At 43.0% G+C, this 23596-nt stretch overlaps 1 long non-coding RNA gene across 2 annotated transcripts in view; it reads left to right on the top strand.

Moving 5' to 3' along the window:
- Nucleotides 1–23596, top strand: part of LOC131480963 (uncharacterized) — a 154284-nt gene that overhangs the window by 51677 nt on the left and 79011 nt on the right. For both annotated transcript variants that reach the window (XR_009245920.1, XR_009245921.1), the window contains exon 4: nucleotides 15705–15847. This is a non-coding gene — a long non-coding RNA (uncharacterized LOC131480963). The remainder of the gene's footprint in view (nucleotides 1–15704; nucleotides 15848–23596) is intronic.

The raw sequence follows: 23596 nt of genomic DNA, 5'->3' as shown, positions 1-23596 counted from the left end.
TGTATATGGTATTAGATAAGGGTCCAAGTATATTCTTATCATATGGATAGCCAGTGTCCCATCATCCTTTGTTGGAAAGAGTGCCCTTTCTCCCATTGAAAGGACTTGGCTCCCTTGTTGATAATAATTTGACCATTTATCTGAGAGTTTATTTGGGGGCTGTTTTATTCTCTTGATCTTTACATCTGTCTTAATATTCGTGGTGCACTGTTCCAATTACTGTAACATTGCGATAAGTTTTGAAATCAGAAACTGTGTCTTTAATTATTTTCAGGATTTTTTCCAGTGGTTCATTATACAAGTCTTCCAATTCCTGGATTGATTCTTACTTCACACTTTTTGATGCTATTGTAGCTGTAATTGTTTTTAGTATTTGTTCATGAATGATGAATTCACTCAGGGCTTTTCTAGAAAGCTTTTATTTTGTTGAGGTAGTTTCCTTCTTTGCCTAGTTTTTGTGAATGTTTCCATCATGACAAACTGTTGAATTTTGTCAAGTGCTTTTCCCTTTTTTTTTTTTTTTTTTTTTTTTTTTTTTTGCATTAGTTGACATAATCATACAGGTTCGGTCTTTCACTCAGTTAATGTTGTGCTTTACGCTGATAGATTTCTGTATCTTGCACCATTCTTACATTACAGGAATAAATCCCATTTGGTTCTATCCTTATAATTTGCTGCTAAACTCAGTTTGTTAAGTTTGCTAGAACTTTATTGAGGATTTTTGTATTAACGTTGATGGTGGATCTTGGCCCATTATTCTCTTTTCTTAGAGTGATTTTGTCTTGCTTTGATATCAGAATAACATTGGCCTCTTAGAATTATTTCAAAATGTAAAATAAATATATAGAAATAGAAGTCATTTGGTTTAGGAAATTATTTAGGATGAAGAAAAGCTTGGAAAACTGAGAGGTTCCGGATTGGTTATGTTGTCTGCATCCCACAGTCCCTTGCAGCATGTGCGCTTGGTTCTTGTACCCTGCTTTTCTGGCCATCACAGGACTAACGGCCGAGTTTGGCCTGGGTGGGAAGCCTGGGCTGCCTGTCGCTGTCTCATCCTTTAGGAGTCCTGGGTGATTACTAAGCATTTTCTCACAGCAATGAGTCATGCATGAAGTGTAGCTCCAGATGCAAAATTGCTTCAGAAAACTACTGTGTTTCACTTGTTAACAACATTAGTACTGACTATTTCTACATTGATTTAAGAACAGTGATGATGAGCAGAAATCGACACTCTCTCGTTTTGTTCACTTATTTAGTCAGCAGGGTTTGTGGAACACCCAGAACAGTACTGCCTGACCCAAACTTTTCTAGTAGCCATGCTTTTAGCAAAAAGAAAACACAGCAAAATACATTTTAATATTTTTTTTCTATTTGAACTATTTCAACATTTAATGAATACTAAAATTAATGAGAATTTGTACTTTTCAAGCTATACCTTTGAAATCTGTTGTCTGTTTTTAACCTGTGGTGAATCTTACTTTGAAGGGACCGTGTTTCACATTCAGGGCTCATATGTTGCCAACGGCCACTGTATTGCATGGCAGAGCTGGTGCGTCTGGACTGAAGGATGTTCAAGCTGCAAAATAGGAGCCCTCACCCACTGCCACTACATTTCATTTGTCTGAAGTTCTCTGCTAAGGTCACAGAGCTGGGGTCTGACATGGGCCCGAGTATGGGAGTATGGAAGGTTTTGAGTTTTGGTCGACTGTGTTAAGAGTACCGCTGGCAAATTCACACTTAATTATAGCCTCTGTGGCCACAGGTCTGTAGGTTCTGGGTTCACTGTCATGGTCAGACCTGTTCATCTGGCCTCCCAGAGCTTGCTCTCCTCTCTGTTGTAGCTCCAGGGGTCGGAGGTGAGTTAGGCAAGGAGCAGATTGCCATGTTCTCTTTTGCCCTTTTGCCTCTGGGATGTGGCATCAAGAGCTTGGGTAGTTGATGGCAGAGTCTTTGGATGGGCTTGCAAGGCTACCACGCTTGCCCCAACACTCAGGAAATTATGCAGGTACCTAATGTGGATGCTGTGTCTCCCTGGTGGTTGGGCAAGTCTGCACATCTCCCACAACTCCCTGTGTGGGGAAGGGTGGTGGCGAGCTGTTTACAGACACCTAGCCAGAAAGCCTGAGGCAAGAGGAGGAGTGTTTCCACTTTCCCACCCACCTCCATTTTGCTTTCTCTTCTGGCCTTGCCAGGGGCCCAGAAATATACGGCAGTTTGGCAAAGTGAAAAGTGTCTCGTTGTCCTTCCACTCCCCTGAGTCTCACCTTCCTCCTAGGACGTTTTCTCTACCCATGTCACTTCACATGCAGAGCCTGCAGATTCCTTTCCTGCTGTTGATGTGGAAGAAATTTGGAAACATGTTCCTTTCCAGGAGATGAATGATACAGCAGAAAGACTGGGTCAGATGAGGCCAAGTGGGCGGAGCAGACTCTTGCTAAACTCTTACAGGCAGTGTTATAACTGCGGAGCCGGCTAAGCTGATGGGGGGGAGGCCTAGGGGCCTCTCTGGGTGGATTTCTCTGTTGATGGCAGATGGGTGGGGTGAGGGTCAAGACAAGTAGGGGGCAGTGTGTAGGAGGAACAGACAGCCCTGCCCTTCTGACAATTCTGCTAATATAACAAGGCATGTTCAGTGAACATGGAATTGGTGTGACTGGACTTGTTCTCACATCACCCGATCTCTTTTAAAACGATTTTTAAACTTTGCCTGGTCAGCACCAACCGGGGCAAGGAGAAGGCTTGGGACACCCGCCTCCCATCTCACAGTGCCTTGTCAAAGTCCTGACTCATGTGCTTCTGAGCAGGCTTCCTGCTAACCTGTGTCCTCAGACTCAGCAGGCCATGGCTCAACTAACTGCCACCCGCATGACAGACTCACATTGAGTTCTGAGTATCTTGTTTTGGCCTTGACCAGATCTAGCTGTTGTGAACATCTGGAGTGTAAACTAGCAGTTGTAAAATCTTCCTTGGATGGTATGTCTTCCTGCCTTTCAAATAAAAATGAAAATAAATGCATATTATTTTTAAAAAGGTTTGGGAGGTACAGGTTGTGAAAAAACCAATAATTACCTATGTTGAGGAAGAAGCCAAAGTAAAAATATTTATTTTCCTTGGAACAAAAATAAATGAATGCTGGGGGCTAGTGTTGTGGAATAGCAAGGTAGGCTGTTGCCTGCAGTGTTGGAATCCCACATAGGTACCAGTTGAAGTTCTGGCTGCTCCACTTTGGATTCGGCTCCCTGCTAGTAATCTGGTAGAAAGCTGTGTGAGATGCTACTTTACTCCCAAGTCGCCACGAAGGTTAGGGCTGGCTCAGGTGAAAGCCAGGAGCCAGAAGTTCCATCTGGGTCCTTCATTTTAGGGGCAGGGAAACAAACACATGGGCCATTTCCTGGTGCTTTCCCAGGTGCAGTAGCAGGGAGCTGAGTCAGAAGCAGAACAACCAGAACTCCAGTCTGTACTCTGATGTGGGATGCCAGCGTTGCAGGAAGTAGCTTAGCTCTCTGTACCATAATAGGTAGCATCTTTATTGACAAAAAAAAATATATTGAACTAGGAGTTATTGCCAGAAAATGGAAACAAATTGAGAAAATGGCAACAGCCATCTATGTGCTGGACATCCTGCACATTCTTGCTCTAGAGATAACGAATGGAGATCATTGTGACTGCTGCGCTTTATAATTACATGCATTTCAGCATTCCCAATATGTCACATTTGCTTAAGTTTGGCTGGGTTGGTCGAGTGATTGCACTCCTTCAGCAGATCAACAACCCAGAGCAGAAGTGAGCTGCAGGCTGTGGTCAGCCAGGCACCAGAGTTGACTTGCAGGTTAGCAAGATGGTAGGCTCTGAGTTCGAATTCTGGCAATCTTGGTGCAAGTTACTCAGCATCTCTTGACCCCATTTGTGTTCATGTCTCCAGAAGTGTGTTCTTGTGGAGCTAATCATCAGATGGTCATAGTGACAGATTCTAAGTTCTGAGAAAGTTGGAATGGTGATCACTGTTACTTCAGCTGTGTTGTAGCAGAGCAGTAGGTTGAATGATACTTGTATAGCCTTTGTTACAGAAGTCTTTCTGTGTGCTTTTTCTGTGCAGCCTTGTGGAGTGTGTGTGTGTGTGTGTGTGTGTGTGTGTGTGTGTTTGGAGTCTGTCTCTCTCTGTCCCCATGTGTCCTGGGATGGCAGTACTAACCCCATGGAGAGGAGACTGCCCAAATACAGTCTCTGCTATGTCAACTTAAAAAAAAAAGGCAGAAAAACTGAGGTTATGTAACTGCTGTCAGTGGAATAGGAGTGGCACTAGAAACATGAGGATTTTCTTTTTTTCTTTCTTTTTTTTTATTTTTGCGGGTTTTGGTGCTCTCTGTTGTGAAGGTGTTGGATAAAGATACAGAAGTCCTACTGAGTAACTGAACAGGATGCCATTGCTTGCTTTGAAGTGAGTAAATTGGTCAAAAGTACAAATGGGAGGGGAAGTTGAGGTTTAATGAAGGAGGGTCATTATTAATGTTTCCATGCTTTTAGCAGTTTCAAAGTTGGGGGTTGAAGTAAGGTTGTTGGTTGTGGGAAAGCTAACCCACAGACATGCAGACATGGCTGAAATGCGTCTCTCAGTCCTCATTTTAATCTGAAAATAGGGAGCTGAGGCTTCTGAATCACCCAGCAAAGGAGTTGTTTCATAGGCCGAACAGTCCCAGTGTTCCTTGCCACAAGCTCACAAGGGTGCAAGATTTAGAAAGCTCCACCTTCTTCTCATATCCTAATTATCTGCAAAGTATTTTCTTCTAGGGAGGAGAAAGAATATTTGCAACTTTGGATTTTTAAAAAAAATCCGTTCAAAAAGATTTATATTCATTTCCCTGAAACCTAGGTCTCAGCAAAAAACAACATGCAATAAACAGATGCTGTCTTTTCTTGACATCTGTAAAGTGATCTTGGTAAATATTTTCTGGTATTTCTTAAATATTTTCTCGTGTCTTGTAGAGGGATTAATGAGAAGGACTTTATTTGAAAGATAGGATAGGCTTTTTTTAAAAAAAGATTTATTTATTGTTAGAAAGGGAGATGAGACTCAGGGAGAAAAGGAGACTGGAAGATCTGCTAGTTCACTCATCACATGGCCACAAAAACCAAAAGCTGAGCTAATCTAAAACCAGGAGTCTGGAGCTTCTTCCAGCTTCTTCCTTTGTGGGTGCAGGGTCCCAAGGCTTTGAGCCATCCTCTACTGCTTTCCCAGGCCATGAAGGGAGTTGGATGGAAAGTAGAATAGCCTGAAGAAGAATTGGTGTCCATATCGGATCCTGGCACTTGCAAGGTATGGATTTAACCACTGAGCCATTGCGCCAGGCCCAATATAGCAGACATTTTTGATAGAAATTTGCATTCTTGATTCTAGAATAAAGACAGATAAAACTATTAGCATCCTCCACAATGTTTAAGGCTCTATCTATCTACCTACCTAACTATATCTAAATCTAAATCTATATCTATATACCTATATCTATATCTATATTCTTTACTCTTATAAGTTAGGAACACTTTGCCCTTGCAGAGACCCAGTAAATAATATGAAGGTGACTAACAATAATAATTTGTGAGTAAAAAGAGCATAGAGAATAGGAATCTGTGGATTATTCTAAACTCCATTTAAAAATTTTCCTTAGCTCTTTATTTTTTTTTTCTTTCCTTAGCTCTTTAAATGTGAGCAAACAACATATGAGAAAGCAGATATAGAATCAGCTTAAAGGGTGTTTATAGCTGGAGGCACCTGGCCTCAAGAGCCCTGCATGCCAATCTAGATCTTCCCATTTTCTAGGGAAAACTGGAATATTTTCTCCTCTTTTCCTTTTTATTTTATTTTTATAGAAGATTTGTTTATAATCATTGGAAAGACAGATCAGATTTACAGAGAGAAAAAGAGACAAAGAGAGAAAGATCTTCCATCTGCTGGCTCATTCCCCAAATGGCTGCAATGGCCAGCGCTGAGCTGATCCAAAGCCTAGATCAGGAACTTCTGCTGGGTTTCCCACAGGAGAGCAAGCTGCCAAGGTTCTGGATCATCCTTCACTGCCTTCCCAGGCCACAAGCAGGGAGCTGCATGGCAATTGGGGCAGCTGGGACCTGAACTGGCTCCCACATGCGATCCTGGCGACACGTGTAAGGCAAAGATGTAGCCATTGAGCCATCACACTGGGTCCTGGAGGATTTTCTTTTTCTAGCTGCGTGTTTTCTTTCCATCATTTGTCCAGTGCAGAAGCAATGCTTGTTTCTTGCAGCTACTGTTTTAGATGATGCACGTGATGATTTGTATGTATCAGACGCTTCAATGTGACGATCTTACTTCATGGGTAATGTGAAGGGGGCAGAGGAAGCCTTGCCACCAGTTGCCTGATGTTGTTCATTTCTAAATTGTCAAGAACAGTTTTCATTGTCCAACCTCCATCAACTATAATTGCTGAGAGGTCCGTAAGTTGCTGTTTGTAAAAGAAAATGTAGTAAAGGCAAAAGACTTATTCATACCCTTTTTGCTCAGCCTTCTCCAATCAGAGTTGTCTGTTGGGGGATATTAACCTAATTTTGACCTGAAATAATGACCGAGTGCATTTTATTTGTGTCTTTCCTAGGAGTTGTGATTCACCAGCATTGGTCATTACAAACTGTGGGAGCGGGGCATGTCCTTTCCCCCAGTGCTTCTTTTACAATGACATGCTGGGAAATAAGATTAGAAAATCTGGAGGGGACTGGCACGATAGCATAGTGGTTAGTCCTTGCCTTGAACACGCCAGGATCCCACATGGGTGCCGGTTCTAATCCCAGCGGCTCTGCTTCCCATCCAGCTCCCTGCTTGTGGTCTGGGAAAGCAGTTGAGGACGGCCCAAAGCCTTGGGACCCTGCACCCTCATGGGAGATTCAGGAGAGCTCCTGGATCCCTGCTTCGTATCAGCACAGCACCAGCCGTTGCAGTCACTTGGGGAGTGAACCATCACATGGAAGATCTTCTTCTCTGTCTCTCCTCCTATCTGTATATCTGCCTTTCCAATAAAAATAAATAAGTCTTAAAAAAAATGTTTTTAAATGGTACTTGTGGTCTAAACATTTATTCCAGTGACAGAGTAAAGTTAACCAGGAGTCAAGATGGAAGATGTGTCCTTGTTCTTGCTATTAATTATAATTTTAGATGTTGGAGAAACTTGATTTTGATGGAGTTCATGCCATTACTTATGTAATAAGAATTTAGACTGAATCATCATTAGGAGTGCTCAGCCTTCTGATTCTGTGCCTTTAAATCCAATAGTCTGTCTCTAATTCCGTTGTTTTTGTGGGATTACAATATTGGGATCTTGATATAACCCAAAGAAAAGCACGTGTTATTCAGAGTTAGTCATTTATAGTCACATGTGGGATGTTCCTGCTGTCTAGTGTTCTGCCCATTCTAACTGGTGTGCCTCATCGCAAGAACGAAATGACAAGGACAGTTTCTTCATAGAACGAATGGAAGAAACCAAAGTACAGAGGACTTGGTGTCACATCTTTTTTTTTTTTTTAAGATTTATTTATTTTTGGAAAGACAGATTTACAGAAAGAAGAAGAGACAGACAGGTCCTGTGTCTGCTGGTTCATTCCCCAAGTGGCCGCAATGGCTGGAGCTAAGCTGATCTGATGCCGGGAGCCAGGAGACTGCTCTGGGTCTCCCACATGGGTGCAGAGTCCAAAGACTTTGGGCCATCCTCTGCTGTCCCCCATGGCATAAGCAGGGAGGTGGACAGGAAGTGGAGCAGCTGGGACATGGACTGGCGCCCAGATGGGAAACCAGTGCGTGTAAGGCAAGAATTTAGCCCTTGAGACATTCCACCAGGCCCAGTGTCATGTCTTTTAGTGGATTTGGGGGGAGAACAGTCTGTGTCATTTGAAAAGCTACTAAGCTCAGTTCAAGACTAGAGGCTGCTATGGAATTGTTTCTTTTGGAGAGTTTAAACATGGGATCATCAGATCAAAATGTATTTGTCTTTTCTGTGAAGGCAGGAATCTCCTAATTGCCTTTTTGACATCTATCTTTCAAACTTAGCAATGCTTAGCTGCTTCTCTTAAAAATTTTTTTTAATTATTTCATAAGCAGAGGGACACAGATCTCTTTAATTGCTTGTTAGCTTCCCAGTGGCTGTCAGCAGCAAGGGCTAGAGGCCCAGATCTCCATCTGAGTCTCCCACATGGATGGCAGGGACCAAAGTACTTTGGGCATCCTCCTTTGCCTTCCCTTGTGCATTTACAGGGAACCAGATCAGAAACAGCAACTGGGTCTCAAACCAGGGTACGTATGGGGGAGGCATCAGTGTTGCCAGTCACTGTTTATCCCACTGTACCACCACACTGGCTAACCCTAGATATTTCTCTGTCATGTAAGCCTCAGTTGATTTTCCAGGAATTTTGTTTTTTCAGGATGAATGTAGAAAAAACTATCCAGGCATTTATGAAACCCAGAGAACCAAAGTTGGAAAGCAGAAGTGTTCCCTTCACAAATTTTTATGAGCAAACCCGATACTCAAGAAACTGAACACCCAGTGCACCACACCATCCTTGTTCATGTTTTAAAACGAACATTTTGGTCGACTTGCGATTGGCTCTTGATGAATCATTCATGGAACCATTTAAGGCACGAACTTTGCATTGGTATGGAACCAACAGAATAAAAGCTGTTTATAACCTCGTATACCTTTCCAACACCAACCCCATTTCTGGAGTCAATCATTTTTATGCTAGTTTATGTGTAACATCACATGGGAACTCACTCTTCTACATTTCATCTGATGAGATTGCCAGTGAGACATTCCTCTTTCCTCCTGGTAATGTTCGGGTTATCCCTTCACGTTCCAAGCTGGCATAAACCAGCGTTACAAGTGGTTTACACTTGTCAAGGGAGAGCGCTTATTACTCTCTCAGTGTCCAGACTCATTGGATTTTTAGATAGCTCTTTAGCCTGTCTACATCTGCATACAATATACCCTTTGAAAGAATTCTTGCATCCAGGGGGCAACAATTGTTTGTTACTGGCTGTAGTTTTATCTTTAACCCTCGTTGTCTTCCACTTGAAAGAGGCCACTTCTGTAGAGGATCCAATAGAGTTTCAACATCCACAATAGTGGTTTGTGTTACTGTATCTAGGCTGAGAGGAGTGCTATGTATTTTTTTTTGAGATTGAAGTTGTAGGGCCCAGCGGCATGGCCTAGTGGCTAAAAGTCCTCGCCTTGAACGCGCTGGGATCCGATATGGGCACCGGTTCTAATCCCAGCAGCTCCACTTCCCATCCAGCTCCCTGCTTGTGGCCTGGGAAAGCAGTTGAGGATGGCCCAAAGCCTTGGGACCCTGCACCCGCATGGGAGACCCGGAAGAGGTTCCTGGTTCGCGGCTTCGGATCGGCGCACACCGGCCCGTTGCGGCTCACTTGGGGAGTGAAACATCGGATGGAAGATCTTCCTCTCTGTCTCTCCTCCTCGCTGTATATCTGGCTTTCCAATAATAATAAAATCTTTAATAAAAAAAAAGGAGATTGAAGTTGTAAATATTAGCTTGATTATATTTCACTTCTTTTTGTGTGCATTTACTAGATCCCACAAAAGCTGCTCTTGGGGTCTCTCGTGTGTCTATCTTGGATCCAGATACTGCAGCCATCACCTGGTGCCTCCTGGGTACACATTAGCGGGGAGCTGTAATTGGAAATGGAGCTGGTACTCAAATCCAGGCTTACTGTTATGGGGAGTAGGCATCCCAAGTGGTGACAGAATTTCTAGGACAAATATCCATAATAGGTTTCAGTTCTTTCCTAAAATAATGATGTGAGAGCAATTCAAAAGGCTCACAGAAAACAATGGGATTAAAATGACCATTTTATTTTGGCGCAATACATTCTAGAAATTCATGTATCACTTTTCCATAGTAAACATTTCCATGCACTTTTTGAAGATCTCTCCAAGTCCTGCTCACCTTGACATGTCTTTTTTCCTCCTGAGCTGCTGCCAGTATTCAGTGACTGCTCTGGGTGACTCCAGTCTGCTGTTCCAGCGATGGCCTCCCCAGGTTGTCCCTGTGGACCTTGTCCAAGAGGCTGCATCATGTGGTAGGAAGGGGAGAAGCTGAATTTAGAACACTGTGTTGGAATCCCTGCATTTTGTTTATTCAGTGTGTACTTGAGAGGGGTGATGTGATTTAACATGGTCTCCTAAAGGGTACATAAATGTAATATGCATATTGGCATTGGTTTTTGTCTGTGGTACCATGTGAGTAAGTATTGTTTAAGTCAGACATTTCAAGCTGTTCCTTGAGATTTGTTTCATGCCTGACTTGGACTTCAGAGTCTTCACATAGGTACTTCTTACTGTGAGTAGCACTCCTTTAGCTTGTCATCTGTGTAGGTAGGAAATTCTTTTTTTTATCATCTAATATCAGAAGACTTTGACAAGGACACTTTTAATGGTAGATTTAAGATATAAATAATCAGGTTATTTTAAAATACTCTATTGAGGCTGGCATTATGGTGTAGCCTGTTAGGCTGCCACTTGGGGCACCGCATTCCCTATTTAAGTACCCCAGGATAACATCCAACTTCCACCTCCAAATCAGTTCTTTGCTAATTCTCACCTTGGTAGGTAGCGGGCAATGACTCAAGTACTTGGTCCCTGCCACACTCATGGGAGACATGAGTATATTTGCTGTCCTTCTGCTTTGATCTGGCTCAGCCCGAGTTGGCATAGGTATCTGGGGAGTGAACCAACAGATGAAAGATGTGTCTTTTCCTTTCTCTGTCATTCCACCTATCAAATATGCTCATGTGTGTTAGTAAACAAAAGGCCCATATTCAAAATTTATATCCACTCTTTATATGTTGGTCATTTAGGAAAATGGAGAGAACAGAAAATCTGATTTTTATTGGCTTAATTATTTGCTCAATTACTTATTTTTTGGCTATTCATCCCATAGAAATATCAAGGAGGACATCAAGTTCAGTGGTCTTAGTTACTGTTTGCCATCTGTTTCCAAAGTGAGAAGTGATTGTAATAAATACTCTCATTTATACAGACACCTTTAATGCTAAATTCAAATTCAGGAGAAAGAGGTGACTATTCTCTTTACAAATAATGTAATACTAACATTACATATGCCACATTCTACTTCTTTGTATCCTTTTTCCCCTGCCCTTCCTGTTGATTGCTCGCTTAAGTTATTCATTTACCACCACATACTTTTGATTTCCCAAAATATGGAACTTTCCATCACAAATGGTTGATTGTTGTTGTTGTTTATATGTGTTTTAAAAACCAAACCTCGTTTCTGCTTTCATTAGCAATTTTTAAAAGATCTATTATAGAAGGGAAAAAAAATAGCCAAAGACTCCTAGACCACTAAAGTGAATTAGAGCAAAAGGACATCTGGAAATTGGGAGCCATGAACATTTAAAGATAACATGGATTATGTGGATGTTAGGTGCTTTCACTTATTTAATTTTTACCAAAAACATTAGCTGTGTTGAAGATGACTATGACAGTGAGTATTCTTGGACAGTTAAGAAAGTTAAGGAAACTAGCTCAGAGTAGCAGGTACACTGGCCACAAACATGCCATAGTCTCTGGCTACCCTAACGCATGCGACTCAAAAGAGATTGTTCGTGTGGCCATATGGGTTTGAGTAAAACCAGTTTGAGTTTGTTAATTGTAACTATGACTTGTTAGACTTTTTCGATGATTTCGCGTCCCATGAGAACATAATATTAATTTTGGACCACTACCCAGTGTGCCAGATGCTCCAGATGATGGTGAATGTTTTACAGTGGTTTGCTCAGGAAGAGACTTGTGTCGTTTTCTGCAATGTCCTACTAAACTAATCATGTAAAATAGAAGCCTATGTTAAGGTGATGCTATAAGCAGAACTTTACCCATGATGAAATAACTAGAGTGTTCCACACACGCTTCCACTGGCCTGACCCTCTGTGGCGTTTGTATGCTTCACAGTATCCTGCGGGCTCAGCACTGTTGGTGCAGAAGCTGAGGCACGTGAGAACTCATGACTTCCCCGGGTCCCAAGCTGGTGCGGGTTGCAGTGTAGGCTCTCCAGCTGCCCAGCCAGGCTGCAGGCTGGCCTCTGAGCCTCAGGAGTTAGTGACTGGCTCCCTGAGGAGCTTCACTTGGCCTCAGTTAACTCAGGAAATATTTTTGTGGGTGTATATGGAATTCCAGGCCTATTGTATGCTTTCATTAAATTGTAAGTAGTTCCCAGTTTTTTTAGGATAGTATTTGCAAAAATCTAAATCTAACTTAAGGCATAGTTGGACAACGGGGGAAGATTTTAGTCACTTGGAATGGTTTGAAGATGCTCTCTGGGCAGCCTCCCAGGAATGCAGCTTTAGCTGAGCTCAGTGGGCCTGGATGTTTAGAGAAAGTGGAAGATTCTGTGTCCATGTATGCATATGTTCCTGTGCCTTCTTGATCTTCAGTTTGAACCACTCATGATGGGGGGAGGTTGGGAGGAAAAAGCCTGGGAAAAAAGCACAGAGTAGAACTGAAGGAAACTCCTCGTAGATTACAAAGGACCAGAGTTTGGTGACTGTCATTTATGATGCTCCATGATCATTTACATGGAATTGTTTCTTTTTTTTTTTTTTTGCTGAGGAATATATTTTTTTTATATTGAAAATATTCTTCGAAATTCTTTTAATCTAATGATTGGAGGGATAAAGTCATACAGACCAGGTACTTTTAATTTTAGCCTTTGAGATCATTTGAATGTTTTTTTGTGCACTCACACACCTTCTCAAGAGATGTTCATTGAACACCTACGGAGTCCTGGACCCTGGGGATATAAACAAGACAAGCGGCTCAATCCACCCTCCAGGATGCTGGAGGAGGAAGAGCCCTGTCCCCAGTTAGTGTGAGAAGTGCCACCTCAATACAGTGCCGCCCTGTGCAAGGCCACAAAGCCAGAAGGAACACACCCCTCCTATACGTAGCAGCAGACATCTGAGCTCATCTTTTCAGGGAGGGCTGCTAGGACTGGGGAGGGAGGGCCCTGGGCACCTTGGGCTCTGAAGTCGCCAGGACAGGAGTGATTCTCACCTTCTCACAGTCCAGAACCGCAGCACTGCAGCCGGCCTCGTTCACCTGCACAGGAAATGCGGCCAACGCTCAGCATCCCCTGGCCGGTGTCCAGTTCATACGGAGTAAGATGGACTGCCAGTGGCTGCTGCCTTCTGCCTCTCCCCCACTCCTCCTCCTCCTCCTCCTTTTTTAACTCCTCCCCTTCCAGGGTTCTCTCGTTAGCTTGATAGATCTGGGTTCCGGGTGGACATTTTCCACATCAGGCCTTGCTCATCCTGAGGGAGTGGAAACCAGCTCCTCTGCCTTTTCATATTTATGATTCTGCCCCGCTCTCCTGTTATGATGTCTCTCTGAATACTAGCTAAGTGGCCACCCCATCGCTGCTCCTCACAGCTAATTTGTGATCCTCCTGGATAAGCAGGGTACATTATTGTGAGGTTTCCTGGTTTAGGTACCTTGAATTTGCTAGTCTGGAATCTTGCATTGGGATAGAAAAACACTCGTGTTTAAATTGCCTTCCTTGGGAAACTTCTAAGGCTGCCCTACATGATACTGAGAAGTTTTTGCATATGAGACATTGCAGGTGGCTAAGATAAACGTGAAAGTTGTTTTATATGCTTTGGCTGTGCCTTCAATTGCACTGTACAAACTCAAGCAGACTAGTCCATTCTCATTAGAGAGATGAGCGATTCCCCTACTGTAATTGACAGGTGTCACAGACAACCTGGGCACTGATTTGACGGCTACTGACTCACAGGGTTTATTTGACAGTGTCCAGCAGGACTGACAGAAATGCACTGCACACCGTATTTACCCTGCAACGTGTGCTTTCAAGTAAAGATTTTGCTGACACTGGTTACAGTAGTGAAGCTACTCAATTTTGATTGCTAATCCTGCTAGGTACACGAATTGGACCTACTACACACCTAAATTCACCGCCAAAAAAATCACATACACACACACACACACACACACACAGGTGTAGCTGAAGACACTGTTCTCTGGGTCTGCTTCAGGGAGACTGGAAGCTGATGTGGAGATGTTGTGATCCACGTCCTATGTACTGCCAAGAAACTCACTTAAGGAGACAAGAACACGTTATTCTTGGCACATAGTAAGAACACAAATTGTGTTGTATAATTCATTCTGTGATTCAGTTCTGTAACTTATTCAATAAACCTAACCAACAGATAATGTTTAGTGAATTAATCTATAGTTTCAGGAGTTTAAGAAAAAGAAAAAAGCACATTGTGGAACTATCGCTGTATGGCATTGTAGCTATGTGGCTTTTGCAGTCCTGTTCCTCCACATTCTTGTCTCCCTGCGTGCCCATCCACATATCCTGCCTTCTTTTTTTTTTATTCATTGATTACATTGTATTATGTGATACAGTTTCGTTGGAACTGGGAATCACCCCACCCCTCCCCCGGCCCTCCCCCCATGTGGAATATTCCACCTTGTTGCATATCCACTGATCAAGTACAGTTGAGATTCCTTCTTTGCAAGCATAAACTAAACATAGAGTCCAACATCTTATAGTCCGGTCCGAGGGCAGAACCATCAGATTATCAACCCGATCAATTAAAGGCTCCAACATACCCTCAGCAACAGTTAACTTCGTTGTGTAACTAATAGTTATAGTATTGAGTAACCAATATGTTAAAAACAATTGCAATTTCTTAACCATCTTCTGTGATCACCACGTTGTCAATTCAGTTTTAGTTTATACACAACATATAACATAATATACATAAAATAACATGTTTTACATAACATCTTACCGTAACCTCTTTTGATCCAACACAGAGATGTGTTACAGTCAAGATGAGATGCTGTTCAACATTACTAATTCAATCCTTTCTAGAATTCTGCCCAGACTTGAAAACACTTCCATGGCTCGCTGCTGAATATTACCGTTCTCTGCATGTTTTTCTTATGGGACTGACCTGGGCAGGATTTGGGCTTTTAAATACATTCCAGTGGGCATTAGTATATTGGCTAGTAGAGGTTTCTTTGATTGACCTCATTACAATAAAAATTATCAGTCCGCTCACCCCTAATTTGTCTCCTTTTTAAAACTAGAGATGAATAACCACCCGATCTTCCTCCATCCTTCTGGTGAGAAATCCTGCCAGCAGGGGTTAATGAAAGTAGCTTTGGGATCAGATCTAGAGAGTGGCTGGAAGGATAGCACCAGATCTTCACTTTTTCTTTGAAATTACACATGGAAAATCTCATAACTGAGGGTAGCAAGTTCATATTCTGTATTCTGTTCCTAGAAAATGAATATGTAGCCCAAACGATAGTCTTTTCAAGTATGAATTCCCTTTGAAGTTTCCCTCTTATCTGAGCCTTCTCCCGGCACCTTTTTTCCTGTCCCCTGTACATTGAGTGTGGTGAGCCCTGAATAAACAGTCAGTGAATTGCGGCCCTGTCGTGTAGACTGTGAGCATGCAGCTGCACCGGGAGCTGTGGCTGCTCTTACCAGGGAGGCCTGGACCAGACTTCAAAAGCTGTTTCCTCAGCTTGACAGGGCAGGACATGTTCTCCTCGGGCTACAAAGTCCTGGTTCTCTCCGTGTTCAAGACTACACACCTCCTTTTCTCCTTTTCTCTTTCCCAGGAGCTGTGAAGTCCAGGTGTGACTGCCAAGAAAAAAAAATCCAGAGAAGCCAGAACCCCAGCATGCAGCCCTGCCTGCAGCTGCCACACACACACTGAAAACCCAAAGGAAGTTAGGATCAAGAGGCAGAAGGAGCCAGCCAGGTGAGCAACCATGTTAGTCTGAAACTGATGTAACAGGAAGGGCGCCGTGGCAGTCCTGGGTATTTGGCAAGATTTGGGCATGACCTGAGCTCACACTAAATTGCCTTGCAGCAAATTTTCTCTTACCAGGCACTGCAAGTGTTGGGATGACTCCAGAAGAGCTCCGAGGCTGAGGACAGATATCCACATCAAAGGGTGCTCCTTTGTCTCCAGGTGTGATGGAGGCAAGGGAGTTGTCTTTTGTCTTAGGAAAGGGTTAATTCCCAGTCCCTCTCCCCCATGTCTTTCCTTTCAAGCCAATGTAAGGTTTACATAAGACTTTTTACTTAAAGTCAGTTTGCCTAGTGTGTTCAGGTATGGGTGCGTGGGGTGTTCTGCCTTAAAGGTGGCCAAGGCTCTTTGTCTTCTTTAAGCATAGAATTGTCATGATCTTTGAGTACATATATCCAGAAAAATCTAGTAAACTGAATCAGACTGCTGTAATTGTTTTGAGGGGGGGAATATTTTGGTAATTAAATCACTGCTTGGAGCCTTATACGAAGTTGTGTGCTGTAATAGGATTTGTCAAGTTTCCATTGTGATTCGAAATGAGTTTTAAATTTCTGCCTCTTGCCTTCTTTTGCACTTATGTTAAGTGGTATTATTGTGCGGAGAGAAAGTATTTTAAAGGTAGCAAGATGTCATTTAAAACCCTTTCTGCCCTACTGATCCCCCAAAACTTATAGAATATGGGAAAAGAAAAAAAAAAAACAAAATAAAACCAGGAAGTTAGTCTGGAAAGCATCTCTTGGCAGGATTTTTCAGCCTCTGTGCTGTTACAGTTGGGGCTGGTAATTCTGTATTGCGGGGGGTGGGGGGAGGTAGAGCTATCCAGTGCGTTATAATAGGTACAGCATCACCCTGGCCTCCATCCCACTAAATGACAGCAGTATACCCTTAGCCCCAAGTTGTGACAACAAATTTGTCATGGTGGATAACGTTGCCCCCAGTTGAGAACCAGTACCCCAAGACGCATTTAACGCAGTAGAAGAAAATGGAAATAATGAAGATGTGGATTACAAAGCTACCATTGCTTCTTTTGTTTAAAATTTTTTTTTTATTTTTGTTGGAAAGACAGATTTACAAAGAGAAGGAGAGGCAGAGAGAAAGATCTTAGTCTGCTGGTTCGCTGCCCAAGTGGCTGCAACCCCAGAGCCTAGCAGATCTGAAGCTGGGAGTGTCTTTGAACCATCCTCTATTGCTTTCCCAGACCACAAGCAGGTAGCTGAATGGGAAGCAGGGCCGCCAGGATGAGAACTGGTGCCCATATGGGATCCTGACGTGTGCAAGGTGAGGACTTTAGCTGCTAGGCTACCACTCCAGCACCCCCTCCTTTTAAGGTTTATTTATTTGTTCATTTTATTGGAAAGTCAGATTTACAGAGAGAAGGAGAGACAAAGATCTTCTTTCTTTCAAAGAGGCCACAGCAGGTGAAGCTGAGCCGATCTGAAATCAGGAGCCACGCACTTCTTCTTGATCTCCCATGTGGGTACAGGGTCCTAAATCTTTGGGCCATCCTCTGCTGCTTTCCCAGGCCACAAGCAGGGAGCTGGAAGTGGAGCAGCTGGGACATGAGCTGGCACCCTTGTGGGATCCCAGTGTGTGCAAGGGAAGGACTTAGCTCTCAGGCCAGTCCCCACAGCTGCTCCACTTCTAATGCAGCCTCACGCTAATGGCCTAGGAAAGCAGTGGAGGATAGCCCTAGTACCTGGGCCCTGCACTCCAGTGGGAGAGCTAGAGAAAGTGCCTGGCTGTTGGCTTTCAACAGGCCCAAACTCTGGCAATTGCAGCCATTTGCGGAGTAAAATAGCAGTTGGAAGACCTCTTTCTGTCTCCCTCTGTAACTATGCCTTTCAAATGAATAAATAAATCCTTCAAAATATTAAATTAACAGGTTATACTCTCAAAGAAAGTAAATCCTAAGGAAAATGGGGTCTGCCAGTAGAATATCCATTTACCTGCCAATTCTCTGTTATTGTCTGGCTGTTTTGTTTACATTAAGAAAACAATGTTAACTCATTCAGACCAAGCATTGATTTTGGTATTCTGATCAATTGAAGAGTTCTCAGGTGTTTAAGTAATGAAGGGGACACTGCTTCTGGAAGCTTTGCAGTGCTGTTTTATTGGAGGGGAAAGGAGTGGCTGGAGAAGAAGACTCCAGTAAGACTTTAACAACATAATGCCTGAGTTGAACGAAGAAACACACCCACCATTCTACAGTGTAATCCGGCAGTTTTATGAATGGGAGGTCAGATGCGGGATTTAAGTACAGGTTTCATTGAATTCACTGAATCTAACAGCGCTAATCGTTGTCTAGAATACTATGTGCTTCTTGTTTAGTACTGTAATTCATTCTGTTTCCATTCACCTTTCAAAATTTACATGTGCCTCTGTGGTAGGATGTTTGAACTGCAGGACACGTGGAGTCATGCCCCACCATGATTTAGCATTAGATGTTCTGTTGTCTTCATTTTACATTTTCTTTTTTATTTGCTTCTACCCCATGTTCTCCTCGCATGAGCATACAAGCTTGCCAGGCACATTCTGGCTTTTTTTTTTTTTGTCTGATTTTGTATCCCTTCTGCCCTTGTTTCTCTGGCTTTGGAAGCTGTCAGGTGGCCTTGCTGGCATCCTCTTTTCCTTTTTGAACTGCATTACCTAGGGACTTCCATTTATTATGCTTCAGGCACACTCTTTAATGCTGTATCTCTCTGAGGGATAGCTAATGATCTTTGCAGCAAATGAAGGTGAACTGTAGCCACATTATTGTTCTAATACAGCCAACAGTATGGAACAGATTGGGTTGAGCTTTGAACAGCTGGGGCTGGCAGAGTGAGTCTTGACTTCTCTCGGAAGAGTTCCAGAAATGCCAAATCATCAAACTCGAAGGGGGAAAGGGGGACAGGAAAGGTTATAGGGATAGTGGTTCCTGCAGGTGCTTTTTGCCTTTGTGATCTGCCTTTGTGAAAATTTCACTGACTTGTGGATCTGGCAAAGCACAGTCTAATTGAACTCAGGAACTGCTGCCATTGCTACAGACTAGACTGCCCAGGAGCTGTGCTGGTCTTTTAGTGTGCATTTGAAGGTGCTGAGCACATCATCAGTTGGATGCTTTATTGTGAAAACTTGGGGCTTCCTGTAATCCTTTGAAAGTATGTGTAACTTCAAGGAGAGTTATGATGTGCACGCTGTGTGTAACCCTAACAATGTAAATTTAGGAATGGCACCATTGGTGCTTCTAAATGCTAGTGTGACTCACTACATAATAGATGGAAACAGGGAAATTAGGGTGTGTATTGTAAACTGGCAACTCAGGTGTCCAAATTCATCCTTTAGATATGTTGTCTATGGGGTATGCGTGCACACACACACGTGCAGATGTGGATTGAAACAACTTGATTGGCAGTATTTTAAAAAAAAATCTTTGTATGGAAATCTGGTTACTTAACATGCCAGGTGATCAGGCTTTCCTGAAACTGTGGTCTTCCACGTCAGTATCAGCTCAGGTTGAGTGACAGCTGCCCCAGGCCTTGGAGAGGGTTGCAGGGGGGTGGGACTGATCAGGAGGGAGGCTTTGCCAGTCTAGAGCTGTCATCTGTTTCCTCATGTTCCTCCACCATCTTGGCCCCTGCGGACGCTCAGAGAACAACAGGTCCCGCCTTTGTGCTAAAGGAGAACTGGAATTGAACCTTAGGTTCACTCCTAGCGCTATTAATTTGGACAAGTTACATGCCTTTCTAAGGCTGGTGAGAAATAGGAATACACTTCTTCCTCTCATGTGGCTGCTGGAAAAGTATTAAGTGGGATAGTTTATTCAACAATTGCAGAATAGAGCTGTGTACACACTCATTGCTGTCTAGCATGAGCGAATGCATAACCACCCTTGGTCACATTGGTGAATGATTTACAATTTGATCACTGTTATTTCCCAAGGTAATTGAAGATATTTGTGCCTGGACTCCCTTGGTCTCATTTTTGTCTTGCAAAATACCATATATGATATCTCCAAATAATAATCTCATAGAAACCTATGTTTTAAAGGTAGCACTATTTGAATAGGCAAAACCTCCTTATTGATTTAGTTCATATTAAGTGGATTCTTGGTTTTCTTTTGGGTCAGGGTTTTGTGATTTTGAACTTAGACAATTTTTGCTTTCCTCCTTCCAGTCTCACTTGAAGTGAAGTTGTCTTCAGGGTCGTTACAGGGACAAAGCTACAGAAATGAGCTGATGGTATGCATTTGCATACTTCTCAAAGGTGCGGGTGAAGCTTCCTCTTCCTTAGGCATGTGGTGCTACCTTGAAGGTTTGTTTCTACTATGCACTCACAAATTCCTTAAAAGTCTCAAAGGAGTTTTCCTACATGATTATGGTGAATGGACATCTCTTTGGTATATATCGGAATATTGCAGTACACTTTGGGATGCCACACTATGTGGGGATGCCTCCTGGCTGCTATAAACATGATTAGAAATACAGTTCTTTCCCACCTGTTTTTCTACTTCCTGCAATGATGAGTTTTGTCTAGAGGTGAATATTTCACGTAAATGCATATGCTTGTCTCAAAATGGTCAAAGGCAATAGCGTGGTCTTTTTGCTTATACTTTGGACTGTGGCTGAACTTCTTAGGGGTTCCAGTGAAATAAATGGACTTCGAAAGAAGACAAAGTACTGGTTCTGTGACCAGTGTGGGGAAGAAAGGGTTAGAAAAGGTGAAACGTGATTTGTGATGAGTTTAGTTGTCAGGTAACGAGTGATCATTTCAAGTGTTGTGCTATTCTCACTTTGAGGAAACGACCGCCGACTTGAGGGTAGGGGACCCCAGAAGAGCAGGTGGGAAAGGAGAACTTTGGTTTTAGAGCCAGGGCTTTTTAGAATTTTGTGAACGGGGACACAGGTCTGCCTCTTGACCTTCAAGTTGTGCCCAAACCCAGATGTCTCATATGCCAAAGTGCTAGTATAGGGTTTTTAAACCTTCACTGACATAAACATTTGTTTTGAAAATAAGAAATGTACATAAAAAGGCTGAAAAGATACGCATGTAGGCATGATTTACTGCAACCTGCTCTTAGGGTAGAACAAACCTTGTTGAAAGTTGTGGAATGTGCTCGGATAGGCAGTTTCCCACTTTTTTTTCCTGGGTCAGAATGATTTCATGAATATTGTTATAGTTTGGGCAAGGGGAAAATCTGCATGGTCAGGGCAAACGGAAAGCCTCGGAGGAGGCCTGAGCCAGCGAAAACCATGTGCCTGTGGTTGTGGTGGTCATGGGGCGTGTGAGGGAGAGACACACTCTCTGGGCACAGATGCTTCCTTTGCTTGCTTGTCTCCTGGTTTCCAAAGCCTCATATTTTGGGGTTGTTGTTTTATTTTAAGGTCTAGTGGGGACGCAGGGAGCATGTAGGCGTGGACCCTCCTCTGTAACGTGCCGGTCCCCGCCGCATGGCAAGTGGAAGCGCAGAGCACCACAAAGCGCTTTGAGTGGAGCCCACTTCCCTTCACCCGCACAGAGCGTGCAGCAGTTACACCGACATCAGTGAAGGGAAACCCACAGGCTGGGATCCCACGGTTGGAGCAGGTGTATGCACGAGTGTTCTCGGGCAGGCACACCAACCCAGGCGCCCACCTCTGCCTCGACCACAGATGGTGGGGACCGCGGCATTGTGGGCAGAGCTGCACCAAGCTTCTTGTATCTTCAGAACAGAGTCAGGGCAGCAGGGCGAGGCTCAGTGGAGTAGGCAGGTTGCAGCGTCCTGACGTTGTCATGTTGGTCGTTTTCTCACATGTGATATGAAGAAGAACCTGGGTATTTTGTTCTCTGCGATGCTTTGCAGTGAGAAGATGCCTTGGATTATTCCTTTATGGCACTAAACAGGAGAGAACAACAGCATTGGCTGATTTGCTCAGGAGAAATGCAAAGACAAAAATCTGTGTGTGTGCCTGTCTGTGCATATATGGATGTGTTAAATATTTGCACACAATGTGCAGTTGCCTTCAGTACCTACCTATGGATATCAAGATCTGTGGATGCTTTGAACCTTCTTTATAAAAAAAAAGGAGAGATGGAAACAGTTAACTCTAGGACTTCATCGTGCTCATAAATGGTATTTTACAAAGTTATTCCCTCTCCAGGCCTTCTAGGATATGTTACTTTATGGTGAATATCCAGTTTCAGCTGAAGCTTTAAATATCATGCACATTATTATTTATATTTCAAAAAGTCCAATTATCTTTTCTTTAAGTAATGTCAAAGACAATTTACATTTAGACTATCAACATTGCGGCCACATGTATAAAAAAAATTAGCTACGAGAATATTTTAGCACAAACAATCTTTGGAAGTGTTTATTTTTATCTTTTTGAAATGCAAATGCAGAACCAGGGAGAGGAGGAGGAAGGACAGAGATGTTTGTCTGCTGGTTCACTTCTCATAGACTGGCAGGAGCCCGCAAGTCCATCCCTGTCTCCCATGTGGGTGACACAGGCCCAAGCACTTGAGCCATCGTTTGCTACCTTCCAGGGTGCATTAGCAGAAAGCTGGAAAGGACGTGGAGTGGCTGAGGCTCAAGCCAGCACCTTGTAAGGGATGCAGCTGGTCCAAGCAACAGCTGGATTGACTGTGTCGCATACCTGCTGCCACAAGCGTAGTTGTTTCTGTTGTATTTTGTTCCAAGTGTCTAAACACTGTTGCAATGAACAAATACATTATAGTTAGAAATACACACTAAAACATCAAATGAGGCATTAAACATGTACTGCAAATTTGCCTTTGATCCTTTTTTTGAAACCAACAAACCTGTTGTTATCTATTTTTGTGTATGTGTTGAGAGTGGAAATTAGTTGGAAGGTAATATATAAGCTTATTAGTGGGTGATTTGAAAATGTTTTCTTTAGTTTGCCTGCTATTCTTTAGTTTATACTACTGGATATGTATTATTAGCATAATAAATACAGAAAAGGGCAAACGTGGACATACCATTTAAAGAGTGGCATAGGGGTGGCATTGTGGCAGCAAGACATATGATCTGGCCCAATCCTGGTGGTGGTTGCAGCCGCCAGGGAAGTGAGACCGGCCAATGAAAGTCAGCTTCTCTCTCCCTCTCTCCCTCTGTCCCTCTCTTCCTCTGCCCTCTTTCCCTCTGTCCCTCTGTCCCTCTGTCCCTCTCTCCCTCCCTCCCCTCCTCCCTTTAGCAGCTCTGGCTTTCAAATAAATAAATAAGCACAGTTTTTTTTAAAAAGAGGATACTAGAAATATTTTGAGAACAGAGAAAACTTTGATTTTTTTTTTATTGCTATACAACAGATGCCAAAAACTATGTGGTGGTTATTTAATTCTACAAACATCGTGTGCCTATATGTCCCAGGCACTGTACAAATTCTGTGTGTTTCCAATGACCAAGGTTGAGTAAGTCCTATGTAACACAGTGTGTTAGTGAGGGTTTACTTTCAGAGAGCTAATAATACTATTGGAAACATATGTTAATATGAGCACTTCTCATTGCGTCTTGTATGCTATGCACTGTCTCATGTGATTAACTTGTTTCTACCACGTGTGTAGCTGACAATATCAGTTGTCTGGAAAGCTGAAAGAAGTATGGGAATCATTGGGAAAACCGGACACCACTAATGAATGCATAAGGAATGCTGAGTAGCTTATCTTCAAGGGCTTTGAGACATCTGACTTCTTCTTACTTTGGGCGTGTTTGACTTT

This window comes from Ochotona princeps, chromosome 1 (genome assembly GCF_030435755.1).
Source record: "Ochotona princeps isolate mOchPri1 chromosome 1, mOchPri1.hap1, whole genome shotgun sequence".
Lineage (NCBI taxonomy): Eukaryota > Metazoa > Chordata > Mammalia > Lagomorpha > Ochotonidae > Ochotona > Ochotona princeps.
The sequence above is the reverse complement of the archived record's forward strand: the minus strand, read 5'-3'. Positions and strand labels throughout refer to the sequence as shown.